Raw genomic sequence first — 19,245 nt, 5'->3', positions numbered from 1 at the left:
GACAAGAGGCATATGTGTGTAGCTACCAATCATCATCATCTAGCTCCCAGTAGGTCTACCCAAGTATGTTTAAAATGACATGCTCTGATCCATGAAAGTTACATTTTTACTCTGATATCCCTTTGATAGACTCCCCCCAACCCATTTATATTTAGGAGTAATACCAATCATTAAGAACTATGAATTCCTGAAAATGTTCAAAGGGAGGGAAGGAGAGTAGGAAGAAAAGGAGGGTTGAAGAACAAAAAGGAAGAAAGAATATAAAAAAAAAAAAGAAGAAAGGAGAAGAGGGGAGAAAGGAAAGGAGGAAAAATGGAGAAGAGGGGAGAAAGGAAAGGAGAGGAGGAAAAAAGGAGAGGAGGGAAGAAAAGGGAAAGAGGATGGAGCAGATGAAAGAGAAGGGAAGGGAATAATGGGGAAAGGAAGGAGAGGAGGGAAGAAAAGGGGAAGAAAGGAGAGGAGGGAAGAAAAGGGGAAGAAAGGAGAGGAGGGAAGAAAAGGGGAAGAAAGGAGAGGAGGGAAGAAAAGGGGAAGAAAGGAGAGGAGGGAAGAAAAGGGGAAGAAAGGAGAGGAGGGAAGAAAAGGGGAAGAAAGGAGAGGAGGGAAGAAAAGGGGAAGAAAGGAGAGGAGGGAAGAAAAGGGGAAGAAAGGAGAGGAGGGAAGAAAAGGGGAAGGAATGAGAGGAGGGAAGAACAGGGAAAGGAAGGAGAGGAGGGAATAAGAAGGAAAGGAAGGAGAGAAGGAAATAAAAGGAGGGAGGGAGGGAGAGAAGGGAAGAAAAAAAGTAAAAGAAAGAGAGAAGGGAAGAACATGGAAAGAAAGGAGAGGAGGGAAGGGAAGAAAAGGAGGGAGGGAGAGAAGGGAAGAAAAAAGTAAAGGAAGGGAGGAGGGAGGAAAAGGGAAATGAAGGAGAGGAGGGAAGAACAGGGAAAGGAAGGGAAGAAAAGGAGGGAGGGAGAGAAGAACAGGGAAAGGAAGGAGAGGAGGGAAGAATAAGGAAAGGGAGAAGGGAAGAAGGAAAGGGAGAAGAGAAGGGAAGAAAAAGGAAAGGGAGGAGGGAAGAAAAGGGAAAGGGAGGAGAGGAGGGAAGAATGAAATGAAGGAAGGAAGAAGGAAATGAAGGAGGGAAGAAGGAAATGAAGGAGAGAAATGAAGAATGAAATGAAGGAGAAGAGGGAAGGAAGGAGAGGAGGGAAGAAAAGGGGAAGAAAGGAAAGGAGGGAAGAAAAAAGTAAAAGAAGGAGAGAAAGGAAGAGAAGGGAAGAAAAGGAAAGGAAGAAGAGAAGAAAAGGAGGGAGAGAAGAACAGGGAAAGGAAGGAGAGGAGGGAAGGAAGGAAGAAGGAAAGGAAGAAAAAAGTAAAGGAAGGGAGGAGGGAAGAACAGGGAAAGGAAGGAGAGGAGGGAAGGAAAGGAGGGAGAGAAGAACAGTGAAAGGAAGGAGAGGAGGGGAGGAACGGAAGAAGGAAAGAGAGAAGGGAAGAAGGAAAGAAAAAGTAAAGGGAGGAGGGAAGAACAGAAAAAGGAAGGAGAGGAGGGAAGAAGGAAAGGAAGGAGAGAAGGGAAGAAGGAAAGGAAGGAGAGAAATGAAGAAGGAAAGGAAGGAGAGAAATGAAGAAGGAAAGGAAGGAGAGAAGGGAAGAAGAGGGAAGGAGAGAAGGGAAAACAAAGGAAAGAAAGGAGAGAGGGGAAGAAGAGAGAAAGAAAGGAGAGAAGGGAAGAAGAGGGAAGGGAAGAAGAGAAGGGAAGAAGAGGGAAGGGAAGAAGAGGGAAAGGAGAGAAGGGAAGAAGAGGGAAAGGAGAGAAGGGAAGAAGAGGGAAAGAAAGAATAGAAGGGACAAAAAAGGAAAGAAAGGAGAGAAGGGAAGAAGAGAGAAAGGAAGGAGAGAAGGGAAGAAAAAAGGGAAGGGAAGGAGAGAAGGGAAGAAGAGAGAAAGGAAGAAGAGGGAAAGGAAAACAAAGGAGAGAAGGGAAGAAGAGAGAAAGGAAGGAGAGGAGGGAAAGGAAGGAGAGAAATGAAGAAGGAAAGGAAGGAGAGAAGGGAAGAAAAGGGAAGGGAAGGAGAGAAGGGAAGGAGAGAAATGAAGGAGAGAAGGGAAAACAAAGGAAAGAAAGGAGAGAGGGGAAGAAGAGGGGAAGAAGAGGGAAAGGAAGGAGAGAGAAAGAAAGAAAAGAGGGGAAGAAGAGAGAAAGGAAGGAGAGAAGGGAAGAAGAGGGAAATGAAGAAGAGGGAAAGCAGAGAGAAAAGGAAGGAGAGAAAGGGAAGAAGAGAAGGGAAGAAGAGGGAAAGAAAGAATAGAAGGGACGAAAAAGGAAAGAAAGGAGAGAAGGGAAGAAGAGAGAAAGGAAGGAGAGAAGGGAAGAAAAAAGGGAAGGGAAGGAGAGAGGGGAAGAAGAGAGAAAGGAAGAAGAGAGAAAGGAAGAAGAGGAAAAGGAAGAATAGAAGGGACGGAAAAGGAAAGAAAGGAGAGAAGGGAAGAAGAGAGAAAGGAAGGAGAGAAGGGAAGAAAAGGGAAGGAGAGAAGGGAAGAAGAGGGAAAGGAAGGAGAGAGGGGAAGAAGAGAGAAAGGAAGGAGAGAAGGGAAGAAGAGGGAAAGGAAGAATAGAAGGGACAGAAAAGGAAAGAAAGGAGAGAAGGGAAGAAAAGGAAGGAGGAGGGAAGAAGAACTAAAGAAGGATAGGATGGGAGAAAAGGGAGGAAAGAAAAGAAGGGAGGAAACGTTTAATGTTTTATACAGTGCTTCTGATGTTCCTGTAAACCATTTTTTTTCTGTTGGAGTTGTCCCTATCAACCAGTGAGCAGTATCATCACATACCTCATGCCTTTCCTGCTATTTTAAATTTAAACAGCAATTACTTAAACATGTTATATGATAGAAACAAATTTTGAGTAGTATATCCCTTTAACAAAATGCTACACAGTGATTTATTTGTCAGTAAGTGTTTACTTATACAGGTTTATAATTGCTACAGCAAAGGACAGCTGATAAACAATATTTTTTTAAAGGGTCATGCCCCTGGATTACAAAACGAAATGCCCCGAAATGTTGCTCCCTACATTAAAGAGACACTGTACCCAAAAATTTTCTTTCATGATTCAGATTGAGCATGACATTTTAAGCAACTTTCTAATTTACTCCTATTATCAAATTTTCTTCATTCTCTTGGTATCTTTATTTGAAATGCAAGAATGTAAGTTTAGATGCCGGCCCATTTTTGGTGAACAACCTGGGTTGTCCTTGCTGATTGGTGGATAAATCCATCCACCAATAAAAAAGTGCTGTCCAGAGTACTGAAACCAAAAAAAAAGCTTAGATGCCTTCTTTTCCAAATAATGATAGCAAGAGAACGAAGAAAAATTGATAATAGGAGTAAATTAGAAAGTTGCTTAAAATTGCATGCTCTTTCTGAATTACAAAAGAAAAAATTTGAGTACAGTGTCCCTTTAAAGGTTTCCCTTCTGGATGTGCTGCCTCCTTGTTCCATTTTTTGCACCTTGATATTTGGATTTCTGTGAGGGGGATCCTTGAGGCTTTGCATCCTTATTTTTTCAGTGTTTATACCTACATGGACTTTGGGAGGTGCTGGTCCTTCTCTGCACATTTATATATACACCACACACATCAGTGGGTGGAATTATGAAGTAGCCAGTGGGGGCAGTGTAATACTTTGCAATATTATAATATTTTCTGTTATGTATAAATGTTAGTTACGCTATCCAATGCACAAATTAATTGCATAATTTAAATAATTGAGTTAATAATAAATAATATATGCAACAAACAACAACAAAATATTAAAGGGACATTTTAGTTAAAAATGACATGCTGTAATACATACATATACTGTGTGTATGTATATAGATGACAGCTAGATATAGACTTATTGAATAGAAAAGTATCAATTAGACAAGTAGCCCTGCTTGCTTCTCCCCACAATTACTCTGTATATACTGTTACCAATGCAACAGGGAACTCTGGGTAAGGTATCCAAATGAGATACTCTCTCTCCACACACACACATATACATATATATATATATATATATATATATATATATATATATATATATATATATATATATATATATATATATACACATATACATATACACACATATACATACTATATATACACACATACTATATATACACACATACTATATATACACATATACACACATACTGTATATACACATATACACACATACTATATATACACACATACTGTATATACACATATACACACATACTGTATATACACATATACACACATACTATATATACACACATACTGTATATACACATATACACACTAGCTGTAGTCAAGTGCTGCCAATCAACTTCTCTGTTCTATATCAAGGTGTCGTATTACCTTCCGTGCAATAGCACATACTCACTTCTATTCGTTCTTTGGCCAGTTATAAATGCTCGGAGACAAGTGTGTGACTGACAAAGCAATGAAGCAGGATGGAGAAGAAGAGAAGCTGATACCTTATGTCATTTCAGCCACAATATCTGTGTTTTCCATCTGATAAGCCAGGAGTAGGTTTATATACACACACTAGTCAGACTGGTGCTTCTAATTGTGTATGCACCTGACATCTCCCTCAGGGCTATAAAAGGGAGTTACCTCTGTAGTGTGAGATAAATGGATTACACACACTTTAACAATTTCCTATCATGCACACCCATAAATTAAACTCAAATTAAAGGGACAGTCAACACCCGACACAACTTAATTCCATCCCTTAGATCAGCAAAAGAAGATGCGCCTGCAGTGCAGTTCCATACCTCTAATGTTGTATTAGTAATCAACCAAAATACATACGTTATTCTCCTGTCACTATGGCCGCTAAACTCCTCCCCTTCTCTATGGAATTTCATGCTCTTTCATGTAGGGAAGGGTGACGCTGTTTTTTTTTTTGCTAATGCGCATTTTAATTGCTGTCCGCTCACAAGCAGAAATAGGAAGTGAAGCTGTGAATCGCCGTGAAAAAGTGTTAAAAATACAACCAAGGATTCTATATTTTGACTGGCGGATGGCTTGAAAGCGAAAGTTACTACGTAACGGTGGGGGGAGTTTGGCGGCAATATCTAAAGCAGAATAACGAATGTATTTTGACTGATTACTAATACAACATTAGAGGTATGGAACATCGGAGGCAGTGCCGGCGCATCTTCTTTTGCCGATTTAAGGGATGAGATTAAGTTGTGTCTGGTGTTGACTGTCCCTTTAAACTAAGTGAAAATTAAAGTGCAAAATGAAAATGCTCTAATATGTTAGCAAATGTTATTATTGCACTTTTGCTAGTATATAACTGTGTGCTTAATCCCTGCAACAAGATTAAACACATATAGTTAAAGTCAGCTCCAGAGAAACAATGCACTACTGGTAGCTAGCTGAACACATCTACTGAGCCAATGACAAGAGACAAATATGTACATAGCCCCCAAAAAGCCGGATAGATAGCTCAGCATGCTAAGGCACTGTGGCTGAGCTCTGTAGCAACCCAAGGGTTAGAGGTTCGACCCCCGGCGAGGTCCACTCATCCTTTCATCCTTCCGAGGTCGATAAAATGAGCAGAGCCTCGAGACCCTTACTGGTGATTAGCCGCGCTTTACAAGTACCCAATACATACATACATACAATCACCAGCTAGCTCTCAGTAGTGTAGGATATGTACATATTCTTTTTTCAACAAATAATAACAAGAGAACAAAGTACATTTGATAACAACGTGAATTGAAAAAGGTATTAAAATTACACGCTCTATTTGAATAATGCAAGTTTAATTTGGACTCTTCTGTCCCTTTAAACTTTAATGGTTCATGCAATAGAATTTTCCATTTGTCACGGATACCAGGCTGCCAAGGCTACCCCCACCCCCACACTACCTGAGTCACATGGAACTACTAGCCGGCTGGGCTACCCAGGAACCCCACGGACCTTTACCCTAAGTCGCTCCAGCTGCCCTTTGTCCCAGAGCTTCGCTCTTTTGGGTATTGGTACTTCCTATGGAGGGAAAGAAGTGAGGAGATTGCCGGAAGGGAGTTCCCTTGGGAACTTGGGGTTTCGGACCACTCCTACAACCCCTACTCCCCCTGGCTTACCCAGTGTACCTTTGATCAGCTGCCGCTCCGGCCCCCAGCGACGGATCATGTAGCTTTTTGGACTGGTACACATTTGGGTCAGGAGGTCTCCGCTGGTACCCAGGAATAGCCACCGCTCCCTCTGGATTACCTCGAAACCGCGACCTAGACATTGTGGGCTCTCTATGGAACTAGGACTCCTATGAGAGCGCCAGTCTGTCTGGATGGGCGGGAATGGCGGGAGATCGGGGGCTCAGATAAGACCCTTATCAAGATTGCCAGTGTGTATATAATCAGTGTGTTTTCACAATAAAGTCTGTTCGTGTTTCACCTGAATACTGGTCTTGTCTGGTTATTTGGGTGGGCTCTTGCTATAATCAGTTCTCTCCGCTCTATAGCTACAAGTTCCAGGTACAGGAAGGACCCTTTTGGCGGAGCTACCCAGTCGGGGTAGCCGGTGTCTGTCACACCATTTAATTATTAAATTTACATTGTTCTCTTGGTATCCTTTGTTAAAAATGCATACCTAGGTAGACATGTTCCATCTGAATCATGGAAGTTTAAAGTTATAGAAGTTTTGAAACTTAAAAGGGACACAAAAACATAAATTATGCTTACCTGATGATTTCATTTCCATCGAGGGGAGGAGAGTCCACGGCTTCATTCATTACTTTAATAAAAAATGAAACAATCTTGCCAGAATCTATGCCGTGGAACAGAAACACGGCCCTTCAAGTGTGACAGGTTAGTAGCCTCGCTCCTGACATGGATTTGAGTGAAGAAAGCATGCAGCGAAACTCGTCAATGCTGATTGCTTATGGAGCTGTTAATATGAGTCGGGATGGTTTCGCAGAAAGACTCTCCCTGCATCTTCGGACTCTAACTTTCCCCAGGCTCTCACTGAGAGGCTGACAGGACTACTTAAAACTCCAGTACCAATGCGAAGAGTACTACCCTCCATAAGAGAGACTACTCCGAAACTACGGCACTTCTCTGCCATCCTCCTGTGACGAAAGGCAAAGAATGACTGGGGGATGAGGGAAGTGGGGTAGGTATTTAAGCTTTTGGCTGGGGTGTCTTTGCCTCCTCCTGGTGGCCAGGTTCTTAATCACTAACAGTAATGAATAAATCCGTGGACTCTCCTCCCCTTTAGATGGAAACCCAATTGTTTTCTTACATGATTCAGATAGAGCAGGCAATTTTAAGCAACTTTCTAATTTACTCCTATAAATTTGTTCTTCTTTCTCTTGCTATCTTTATTTGAAAAAGCAGGACTGTAAGCATAGGAGCCATCCCATTTTTGGTTCAGCAAATGGCTAGCGCTTGCTGATTGGCGGCTACATTCAACCACTAATCAGCAAGCGGCACCCAGGTGCTGAACCTGAATAATGAAATAAATAAATGGGGTTTGTGTTCCTTTAAATGTGTAATTAGTGCATTTCAATTTTAAATAGCAGTTTGCAATACATTTCCAGTAGCAAAATATTCTCGTAATAGTGATTACTGTTTTCAGAGGCATATGCACATATATTCTGTGAGTGCACCGTGCACCAGCATTCAAAAACTAAGGGGCCTATTTATCAAGCTCTGTGTGGAGCTTGAAGCCTTGTGTTTCTGGTGAGCCTTCAGGTCTAAAGACCGCTGCTCCATAACCTATTCGCCTGCTCTGAGGAGGTGGACAGCGATCGCCAGAAATCAACCCGATCGAATATGATCGGGTTGATTGACACCCCCTGCTAGTGGCCAATCTGCAGGGGGCGGCGTTGCACCAGCACTTCACAAGAACTGCTGGTGTAATGTTGAATGTGAATGTGGAGAGCGTAATGCTGTCTGCATTCAGCGATGTCTGTCGGACATGATCCGCTGATCGGATTATGACGGACAGACATTTGATAAATAGGCCCCTAAACCTTCTCAGAGAGAGTCAGCAATGACTTGTATGACAGACATAACATACCACTGCCAGCTCTCTGAGCTTCAATACTGGTGCACAGGAACTCACAGTGTATACAGTGTTCCCCCCAGGAACTTTTTAACTGGTGCACCACCTGGCTGATTTTACGGACAACTTGGCTAAACTTTTAGCCAGAAATAAGCTAAAAAAAAATAAAAAAAAAATTTATGTTTATTGCTCAAAATTATCATTAAAATACATTTATGTTAAATTATGAAATTCATTTGTGTAAAAAATGTTATAATATTAGAAAGTATTACACTGCCCGGAGCCTACCTACTTTAAAATACCATGCGGCTGCAACATTTTCTGTGGAGAGTACTAGTGTGTGTTTATTAAAACATTTTTGCTAATGGAATTACATTGCAAAAATGCTTCTATTTAAAATTGAAATGCACCCATGTACATTTATATTTTGAACTTTCTATCTCTTTAAAGGGAAAGTCTTCTTCAGAATATATCATTTTTAAAAAGATAGATAATGCCTTTACTTCCCATTCCTCAGATTTGCACAACCAACATGGTTATATTAATATACTGTATAACCTTTAAACCTGCCTGTTTCTAATCCCGTGCAGGCAGCCTTTTTAAAGCTTTTAACAGCAAGACAATCCTAGTTCATGTGCGCCATATAAATATCATTGTGCTAACTCCTGTGGAGTTATTCATGAGACAGCACTAATTGGCTAAAATGCAAGTCTGTAAATAGCACTAAGGGAGCAGTCTGCAGAGGCTTAGATACAAGGTAATCACAGAGGTAAAAAGTGTTGGTTATGCAAAACTGGGGAATTGGTAATAAAGGGATTATATATCTTTTTAAACAATAACAATTTTGGAGTATACCTTTCATTTTGACTGTCCTTTAAAGGGACATGAAACCCACATTTTTTCTTTCATGATTTAGAAAGAGAATGTAATTTTAAACATCTTTCTAATTTACTTCGATTATCTAATTTGTTTTATTCTCTTGCTAATCTTTGCTGAAAAGCATATCTAGATATGCTCAGTAGCTGCTGATTGGTTGCTGCACATAGAAGCCTCATGTGATTGGCTCACCCATGAACATTGCTTTTTCTTCAAATAAGGATATCTAAAAAATGAAGCAAAATAAATAATATAAGTAAATTGTAATGTTGTTTAAATTTGTATGTTCTATCTGAATCATGAAAGAAAGATTTTGGGTTTAGTGGCCCTTTAACTGCAAATATATATATGTTGTTAAAGGGACAGTCAAAATGAAAGGTATACTCCAAAATTGTTATTGTTTAAAAAGATAGATAATGTATACTATGCATATAGAAAACCATATTTTTTTCTTTTAAGAGAGCAAAAACATATTTTCTGTGCTAACAGTTGTGATTGGAGTCTGCGTATTTACAGCAGAGAACAAAGAACAGATTACCCCCTGCTGTGCAAAACTTGTGCCCAGATAACAGTCAAGTTCCAACAAAAGACGTAGATTCCTGCGTGACTGTCTGAAAGCAGCTCCCCACTCAAACCAACACAACTCCAAGTCTCACACATGCATTTAGTTTTTATTTTTGAGCAAGTCTATATAAAGGCTTCTGTATTCTCTCAAAGATGATTTACTCAACAAACTCAAACCCGACTTATTGTTAAAGGTTTGGGGCTGAAATGACAGCAATGAAAACAGTGCGTGGGGGTAAAGTCTTGTTAACTCCTTGCTACAATTTGCTTGTAGAAAGCATACAGTGAAGACTGACAAATCCTGAATTTTGACACCTTAAACACAGCATAACATTCTCCATAAAGTGTAAACATTTTGAAAATTAAAATTTTTTTTTTATTTGTTTTGCAAACTTTCTCCCTGTAATTTAACTTTGAAAATTGATTACCAAGAGAGGCTGGAATACATCACCTCACCCTACAACATGCTACATAAAATAACTCCACGGCAGTGAGCACGTTATCTAATATGGTGCACATGAACTAGCTCTGTCTAGCTGTGAAAAACTGTCAAAATGCCCTGAGATAAGAGGCGGCCTGCAAGGGCTTAGAAATTAGCATATGAGCCTACCTAGGTTTAGCTTTTAACAAAGAATACCAAAAAAACAAAGCAAATTTGATGATAATAGTAAATTGGAAAGTTGTTTAACATTGCATGCCCTATCTGAATCATGAAAGTTGATTTTTGACTAGACTGTTTCTTTAATCACAGTACCTAACTGTGCAGAAAAGGAGGTATGAGGCTTTTCAAGGGACTTGTCCCTAGACTGCAATACAATGCAAAATTTGCTAACAAAATGACTGTCTAACGTTCTGGATGGCGTAAGCTTGTTAGACTCTGCATTAAGCCCTTTCCAGCATCCTAGGGGTTAACCTATCAATACTAATAATTATAAACAGCATAGTAAAGGATTGAGATATTTCAATCAGAATGCTGTGTTTACTTTAGTGTGTAAGAAAGAAGCCAGACTTGTGTTGTCTCTGCATTTGGAGTAGGGAGAGGAAAGCAGATATTAAGCAACGTTATAAAGGGACGTGAAAGTCACCCTTTAATTTTTAAAAGGCTTTTGAATTAACTTCTATTTCCAAATGTACTTTGTTCTCTTGCCATCCTTTATAGAGAAGCATACCTAGGTAGGCTTGGGAGCAGGAATACACTAGTGGCTGTACAATGAACAGCACAGCGGGGTATCTAGTCCCAGGCACCGAAGCAACTGATGCCTTGAAAGCCCAGTTTAGGGCATCTTGCCACCTCTGGTCCAGGGGAGGCGCGTTGTTACCGATCTCCCACAGGACTATTGAACATCGGATCTGAAGCAGAAATGGCGCAAAAACATTGCCTACAGCCCCCAAGGCAGAACATGCCGAGATGTAATCGCAGAAAGAATGGGAAGCATGCAGGAACTCTTAGCACTTTCACTTTGGAGCAGTGCTCCACATTAGAATGTTCTTTCTAAACAGAGCTTTCCTTTGGCTGCACTGTGTAAGTTTTCCTTAAAAGGGACAGTATACAAAAATTTTCATTTAACTGCATGTAATAGACACTACTATAAAGAATAATATGCAGCTACTGATCTAAAATTCCAGTATAAAACCATTTAAAAACTTACTTAAAAGCTCCCAGTTTAGCACTGTTGAAAAGGTTAGACTGGGACACCCACTGCAAGTGGTTCTATAGCAAAAAAAAGCAAACACTCCCCCCCTCCCCCTGTATATGAAAATACTCTTTACATAAACAGGAGCAAGCTGTAGGTATACATCAGTATTCTCCTAAAACATCAAGGCTTGGGTTAGGAGTCTGAAAATCAGCACAATGTTATTAAAAAATAAGCAAAACTATACTTGGAAAAAAAAAAAAAAACTGTATAGGCTATATAAATGGATAATCTACAAAACATTTATGCAAAGGAAAATCTAGTGTATACAGCACATCCAGAGCAAAGTGCTGTTTGAAGAGAACAGTCAAATATGGAGCAGTGTATTTATTGTTGACTGTCTCTCAGGGATTTTTTCAACCCTCCCCCCCATCCTATCCTTTCCTGATCTGCAAAACTGTGAATGTAAGATTTTATTGTGAGTAACGCATCTTTTCTTTTACTACTTTTCTACCTTGTGTTGTTAGATTAAAGGGACAGTAAACACCAAAAATGTTAATGTTTAAAAAGATGGATAATCCCTTTATTTACGATTCCCCAGTTTTGCATAACAAACACTTTTTACCTCTGCAATTACCTTGTATCTAAGCTTCTGCAGACTGCCTCCTTATCTCAGATCTTTTGACAGACTTGCATTTCAGGCAGCTAGTGCTGACTCTTAAATAAGTTCACGTGCATGAGCACAATGTTATCTATATGAAACACATGCACTAACGCCCCCTAGATGTGAAAAATGGTCAAATGCATTCAGATTAGAGGCGGCCTTCAAGGGTTTAGAAATTAGCATATGAGCCTAATTGAAATTACAATTAATTAGAAAGTTGTTTAAAATTGCATGCCCTATCTGAATCATGAAAGTTCAATTTGGACTTTACTATCCCTTTAAGAGAAAAAGGAAAATTTATTTGAGACATTTAAAAAAAAATTGCTTTGCTCTCCACATTGCAATTGAGCTTGTGCTTTAGTGTAAACGGCCTGCAGAAACTTTTTTTTTTTTTTAATTTCATCTCAGAAAGTGAAGAAAAGTTCTGTTCTGGGCCTACAGCAGGAATCCACGTTTCCGCCCACCGCTGCAGCCTGTATCAGAACATAACCCACTATGGGCGGCCTGCAGGATAAAAACTGAAGTGACTGGGGAACCGGTAACAAGGGCAGCCGTATACAATCACCTAATTGTGACTATGACTGGATGTAGGACAAAAGCTTGTGTCAGTATCCTGCATACTAAAATGCCGAAGCACAGCCCTTGTTGGATCCCGGTACTCTAGTTAGCTTGTGGCAAGCTGCTGCCTAACAAAAAGGGGGGGGGGGTAGGAAAGTGCACAGTACACGCATCCTAAGCACAGGGACAAGACGTACACCGCCTCTTTATTAGACAAGTTGCCATGAAAGAGGGGACAACTTGCCTATAAATAGTCTGTCATTTATTGTGAAACACACCACTTTTGCAGACAGTGGATAAGTTAAACTGGAAAGAGACATGGGAGACCCATCATCAACCAGTATTATATATACCAATACTCTAGCGAGATTTATATAGATATTTACAGAGCACCGCTCTCTGCCTACCTCAGTGATAAAGAACTACTGGAGGGTAGGGGAAATGGGAGGGATATTTATAGTCTTGTTTGGGGTGTCGTTGCCTCCTCCTGGTGGCCAGGAATAGTATTTCCTATAGGTTATGAATGTTCTCATGGACTCTCACTGCCAATAGAAGGAAATAAAATGCTCTAATGAATCAAAAAATGTCATTTAATCAGTAGAATGTTCCTTTAAATAAGAAGTATTCCTGCCAACCACCTGACCTTTGCCAGACTTTTAAAAGACTGTTAATCTCATTGCTGTCAGTACTGTGTATTAAGGGTTAAAGTGTTAGATGGATATTAGAGCCTGCTGTGGTCTGAGTGTATCAGTTACTACATATGTCTGTTGGGGCTGCGTTTCTCCTTGCTGTGTGTACAACATACGTTTAGGCTGTGGAATTATGCAACGTCTGCCTTACAGAATCAAATGGGACTTAGTTTGACCTTTCTTAGCTGTCAGTTATTGTAGAGTTTGCCGGCTAAACATATGAATGCGCCCTGTGTTGTCTCTACTGGCCCATGCCATATGATTAGTATAAACAGCTTCCTAACTGAATTATTACAAGTACAATATCCCAGTTTAAGTCAAAATTAAAATGTTGCAAAGCTGCAAATAAAAAGCTGTGCAGAGTTAGGGTCAACATTTGTGCAATGTTTCCACTGCTAACCACAAACCCTCCCCCCACTTCAGCCGCTAACCCTGCAACTTTTCCACCGATAACCCCCTAACCCTGCAACTTTTCCACCGATAACCCCCTAACCCTGCAACTTTTCCACCGATAACCCCCTAACCCTCTAACCCTGCAACCTTTCCACTGATAACCCCCTAACCCTGCAACCTTTCCACTGATAACCCCCTAACCCTGCAACTTTTCCACCGATAACCCCCCTAACCCTGCAACCTTTCCACTGATAACCTCCCTAACTCTGCAACCTTTCCACTGATAACCCCCCTAACCCTGCAACCTTTCCACCGATTACCCCCTAACCCTGCAGCCTTTCCACCGATTACCCCCTAACCCTGCAGCCTTGCCACTTTAGGAAAATCACAACAGTATGAACTGCACAACACATCTGACTTCAGCAGGTTGCCCAGCACATCATGAAAACACTGGTGAATATTAATCTTATCCTCCTTGGCTGTGAACAGTAAGGGTTAACTGTAAAAAATGAGATTGTGCACTGTTCTAAGCAATCACTGTGTAGCCTGGTCAGCCAATCTGTATATTTAGGTTAGATTGTGTTATTATGAGTGTAACTGTACTATGTAATTTATTTTTGATGTTTTTTGTGACGCGAATCATTTAACCAGAGCACTGAGGACGCGGTAATCATTCTAGCATAAATCAGGACTGTGCTCAAGCGATCACATTTACTTTCAACTTGTAATACGAGCGGAAAACTCAACGCTCGCAAACACCTGCAATAAGCACTTTATCGCTCACGCATAACTTTTAACTGTAATCTGGCCCTATATTGGGGGCCGTGTTTATTGAATGAACATGCTGCCTAGTAAGTCAGGCAGTTGTATGTATAGCGCATTCAGCATTGGGAGATCGCTGCTTCTGGCTGCACCCGGCCTGAGTGTATAATGATTTGGAGTCTTTTTCCACACAATAAATCTGCAGCCTCGGATTTCTCTGCTTTGAAGTTGTTCAAACGGAGTAGTTGTTTGAGCAGTACTCTCAGAGGTCCATTGAGGTCTAATTTTAGATCCTAAATCCATAAGATATAGAAAAACATCACACAGTAGGGTGTAGTACGGTTCTGTCTGGTTATTGCTATTGTGACCAGAAGGCCAATTGAAAAAATAAATTAAACCATGTTTTAGTGGTTCAACAAAAAAGGTGACGTGTAACTTGTCCATGAAAAAAATAAGTAATGTGTGTTCAGTAATTATATAGGCACACATAGCTCCATACTTTATATAACACAATGGAACTCCAGTGAGCCATTCTGTATGTACACTTGGGGAATGGGGATAAATTGCATGTATTACAGTTGCTTGTTTAATAGAATGTTATTGAACTTAACTGGCATATCCACTAGCTAGAATGTTCAAAAAAATCTTATCAGATGTAAAAGCTTTTTTAATATCTAGCATAATTAATCTACAGAGGTAATATTTTTTTTGTACTTGCTGGTTACAATCTGTGTCTAGTGCAATCAACAACATTGTCTGCACATCTTTTATCAAAATTACTTTTTTTTTTGGGGGGGGGGGGCGTCCCTGAATGGCAGTTTGGCTATGTGGTCACCCTATCACACTGCCATCTGAATACTGAAGGGCCACAGCTCAGGGATCATACAGCCATCTGATGAATGAAGGGCCACAGCTCAGGCATTACACAGCCATGTGCATAACTACCCCAGCACATGACATATGACCTAGGCAGCCCTCCCACCTTCAAAGCTCCATACAGTACAGTAATCAGAAAGTATCCTCCCTGGTGCCTTTAAGTCAGGTGGGTGACAGAGCAACTGAGCAGTCAGATGTCCATCAGAGCCAGCATGCCCGATGATGCCATTCAACTGCAATATACTTTCATAATTTATTTTGTCCCCTTTTCCTGTAATTTCATTCTGAAATGGTGAGTCTTTTCAGTTCCTGTTAGAAATGGAAGTGCAGAGCACTGTAATCCACACAACCATTAGCTGCAAAATCCAGTGACCTATTTATAACTGTAACTAATTGGCCACAGCAGAGAAAGTAACCTAAGTTACAACATGGCAGCTTCCATTGTTTTATAGACACTAAAACTTTACACTTATTTTGTCAATATTTAAACAGCAAATGAAACTAAAAAACACATCTACATGTTATTCTCAGACTAATCTTTTCTTTGAATGCCTCATTCTATCTAGCATGTATATTGTGTTTAATGTCCATTTAAAGAGACAGTAAACACCTTGATTTAGTTATGGCTAGTCAAACAACTTTGCAAGATACTGTCATAATTTATTTTTATCCCTTTTCATAAAATTTTGTATTTGATCATTCTCAGAGCTGGAAATGCAAACTGCAGAATTTGCGAGGCTAACACTGCTACATATCTTTCCCCAATTGGCTTTAAGTGATAAGTTCAAAACAATGAACTTCATACTAACATAATGATGGTGGCTAGCCTTATTGTCTACAGCTTCAAGTCCAGATTGTCTCCTGCAAATAAGGTAACTGGTGGGTGGCGTTTGACAATGAAAAAACAAGTTCAGCAAACAAAATGATAATTACATAACATATGAGCAGTTTAAAAACAAATTATGTGTTTACAGTCCCTTTAAAAGGAAAAGTGCGGGGAATTATATTTTGAGTTTAAATGGTGTATAGTCACACAAATATTAATGTTGCCAGATTTTCTTGAAATTTACCTTTAAAAAAAACATATTGTTTTCACTGCTCAGGAGAGTCCAGGTTGCATTTTTTTTACATTTCGTTAACTCTACCCTGCGACATGCTACACAACTATAGCTTGAGCAGTGCAGCACCCTAACTGGACACTGTAAAGGACATAAAAGTAACACTGAAAATGCTTTGCAATGGGGTATAATCACTGTACTGTAAAACAAACAAAAAATGCAAATTCTGCTAATGAGTTTTTAAAATGTTTTAAAAACAGTTTTGTCTGTATGCAGATCTTTTCAAATGCAGCTCTTAAAAAGGACATGAAACCAAAATGTTTGCCTTTATTATTCAGACAGAGCCTGCAATTTTAAATAAACTTTTTGATTAGTATTTCCTAATTTGTTTCTCTCTCTTTATAGCCTTTGTCGAAAAAGTATAACTAGGTAGCCTCAGAAGCTCCTGATTGGTGGCAGCACATATATTCCTCTTCTCATTGGTTTTCAGCGCGCTCACTGTAGTGCATTACTGATTCTTCAACAAAGGATACTAAGAGAATGAAGCAAATTAATAAAATAATCTGGAACGTTGTTTATAATTGTATGATCTATATGAACCATGAGGGAGAAAAAAAATGGGTTTCATGTCCCTTAAAAAGGGGGCATTAAAAGGAACCGTAAAGTCATAATTAGACATTCATGATTTAGATAGAGCATACAATTTTAAACAAATTTCTAATTTACTTATAATATTTAATTTGTTTCCTTCTCTTGTTATCTAGGTAAACTCAGGAGCGGCAAAGAACCTAGCTTCTAGCAACTGATTGGTGGCTGAATATAGATACCTATTGTCATTGGCTCACCCATGTCTTCAGTTAGAAACCAGGGGCCCGATCCGATATGCAGCGTCACCCGCAAAAGCCGGCAACGCCAAATTTTGCGCTGGTTTGGTATCACATATACGGCGTAACATAGAAGTTATGCTCGTATATTTCACCCTTCGGCCGTAATTTTTTGGCCCAGAGTGATATACCAAACCCGCGCAGTTTGGTATCCAATATACAGCGTAAGGACTTACGTGGCGAAAAAGGAGAAATCTTACTCCATTTTCACCTCGCCACAAATTGCAAGCGTAGTAAGCCTTACGCTGAGTATTGGAGCCCCGTAACTCCCTAAACTACCTGCAAAATAAAACCTAACACCTAACGCATGCGCAATGTCTATCTACCTGTCAACCGCAATCCCCCGCCGCAATCCCTAATAAAGTGTTTAACCCCTAAACCGCCGCTCCCGGACCCCGCCACCTACATTATATGTATTACCCCCTAATCTGAGCCCCCTACAATAACTATTAACCCCTAATCTGAGCCCCCTACCCCGCCGCCACCTATTTTAACTATATTAACCCCTAATGTGAGCCCCCTACCCCACCGCCACCTATATTATATGTACTACCCCCTAATCTGACCCCCTTACACCGCCGCCACCTATATTACATTTATTAACCCCTAATGTGAGCCCCCTACACCGCCGCCACCTATATTATATGTACTACCCCCTAATCTGACCCCCTTACACCGCCGCCACCTATATTAAATTTATTAACCCCTAATGTGAGCCCCCTACACGGCCGCCTCCTATATTAAATATATTAACCGCTAATCTAATCCCCCTACACCGCCGCCACATATATTAAATTTATTAACCGCTAATCTAATCCCCCTACACCGCCGCCACATATATTAAATATATTAACCGCTAATCTAATCCCCCTACACCGCCGCCACATATATTAAATTTATTAACCGCTAATCTAATCCCCCTACACCGCCGCCACCTATATTAAAATTATTAACCCCTAATCTAATCCCCCTACACCTATATTAAAATTATTAACCCCTAAACTAATCCCCCTACACCGCCGCCACCTATATTAAATATATTAACCACTAAACCTAAGTCTAACCCTAACACCCCCTAACTTAATTATTATTAAAATAAATCTAAATAATATTAATAATATTAACTAAATTATTCCTATTTAAATCTAAATACTTACCTATAAAATAAAGCCTAAGATAGCTACAATATAATTAATAATTACATTGTAGCTATTAAGGGGTTTATATTTATTTTACAGGTAACTTTGTATTTATTTTAACTAGGTACAATAGCTATTAAATAGTTAATAACTATTTGATAGCTACCTAGTTAAAATAAATTACCAAATTACCTGTAAAATAAATCCTAACCTAAGTTACCATTAAACCTAACACTACCCTATCAATAAATTAATTTAATAAACTACAATTATCTCAACTAAAATACAGTTAAATACACTAATCTATATTACAAAAAAAAAACACTAAATTACAAAAAAATAAAAAAAGATTACAAGAATTTTAAACTAATTACACCTAATCTAAGTCCCCCAAAATAATAAAATTTCACTACCCTAAACTAAATTAAAAAAGTAATCAGCTCTATTACCAGCCCTTAAAAGGGCCTTTTGCGGGGCATTGCCCCAAAGTAATCGGCTCTTTTACCTGTAAAAAAAAGAACAACCCCCCCATTACAACCCACCACCCACACACCCCTACTCTAAAACCCACCCGATCCCCCCTTAAAAAAACCTAAGTCTAACCCTGTCCTGAAGACCGGCGGAGAAGGTCCTGTTCAAGGCGGAGACCTCTTTTTCTTCCAGGAACCAGCGGGTGTGGAGGAGTTGAAGACCGATGACCGTGGAGCTGAAGACCGGCGACGCTGGAACTGAAGACCGGAGCCATGGAGCGTGGAGGATCCTCTTCATACGATCCCCGCCGTACACTGAATAGGAATTCAAGGTACGCGATTAAAAATGGCGTCCCTTGAATTCCTATTGGCTGATTTGAGCCTCAAATCAAATAAGCCAATCGGATGAGAGCTACTTTAATTCTATTGGCTGATTTGAATAGCCAATAGAATAAGAGCTACTGTAATTCTATTGGGTGATTAGAATAGCCAATAGAATTATAGTAGCTCTTATTCTATTGGCTATTCAAATCAGCCAATAGAATTAAAGTAGCTCTCATCCGATTGGCTGATTTGAATTTGAAGGCTCAAATCAGCCAATATGAATTCAAGGGACGCCATTTTTAATCGCGTACCTTGAATTCCTA

General features: G+C 39.8%; 1 protein-coding gene across 4 annotated transcripts in view; it reads right to left on the bottom strand.

The window, feature by feature from the left end:
* LOC128666459 (hyaluronidase-2) overlaps positions 1-19,245 on the bottom strand; it is a 68,875-nt gene that overhangs the window by 12,224 nt on the left and 37,406 nt on the right. Inside the window, exon 1 of one of the 4 annotated variants that reach the window (XM_053721070.1) lies at positions 4,397-4,533. The exons of the other annotated variants lie outside the window; for them this stretch is intronic. The gene's annotated coding sequence lies outside the window, so the exon portion shown is untranslated. Of the gene's footprint in view, positions 1-4,396; positions 4,534-19,245 lie in introns of those variants that run through there. 4 annotated transcript variants of the gene reach the window in all.

The sequence above is a fragment of the Bombina bombina genome, chromosome 7, assembly GCF_027579735.1.
Source record: "Bombina bombina isolate aBomBom1 chromosome 7, aBomBom1.pri, whole genome shotgun sequence".
NCBI lineage: Eukaryota > Metazoa > Chordata > Amphibia > Anura > Bombinatoridae > Bombina > Bombina bombina.
This window is presented reverse-complemented; position numbering and strand designations above follow the sequence as displayed.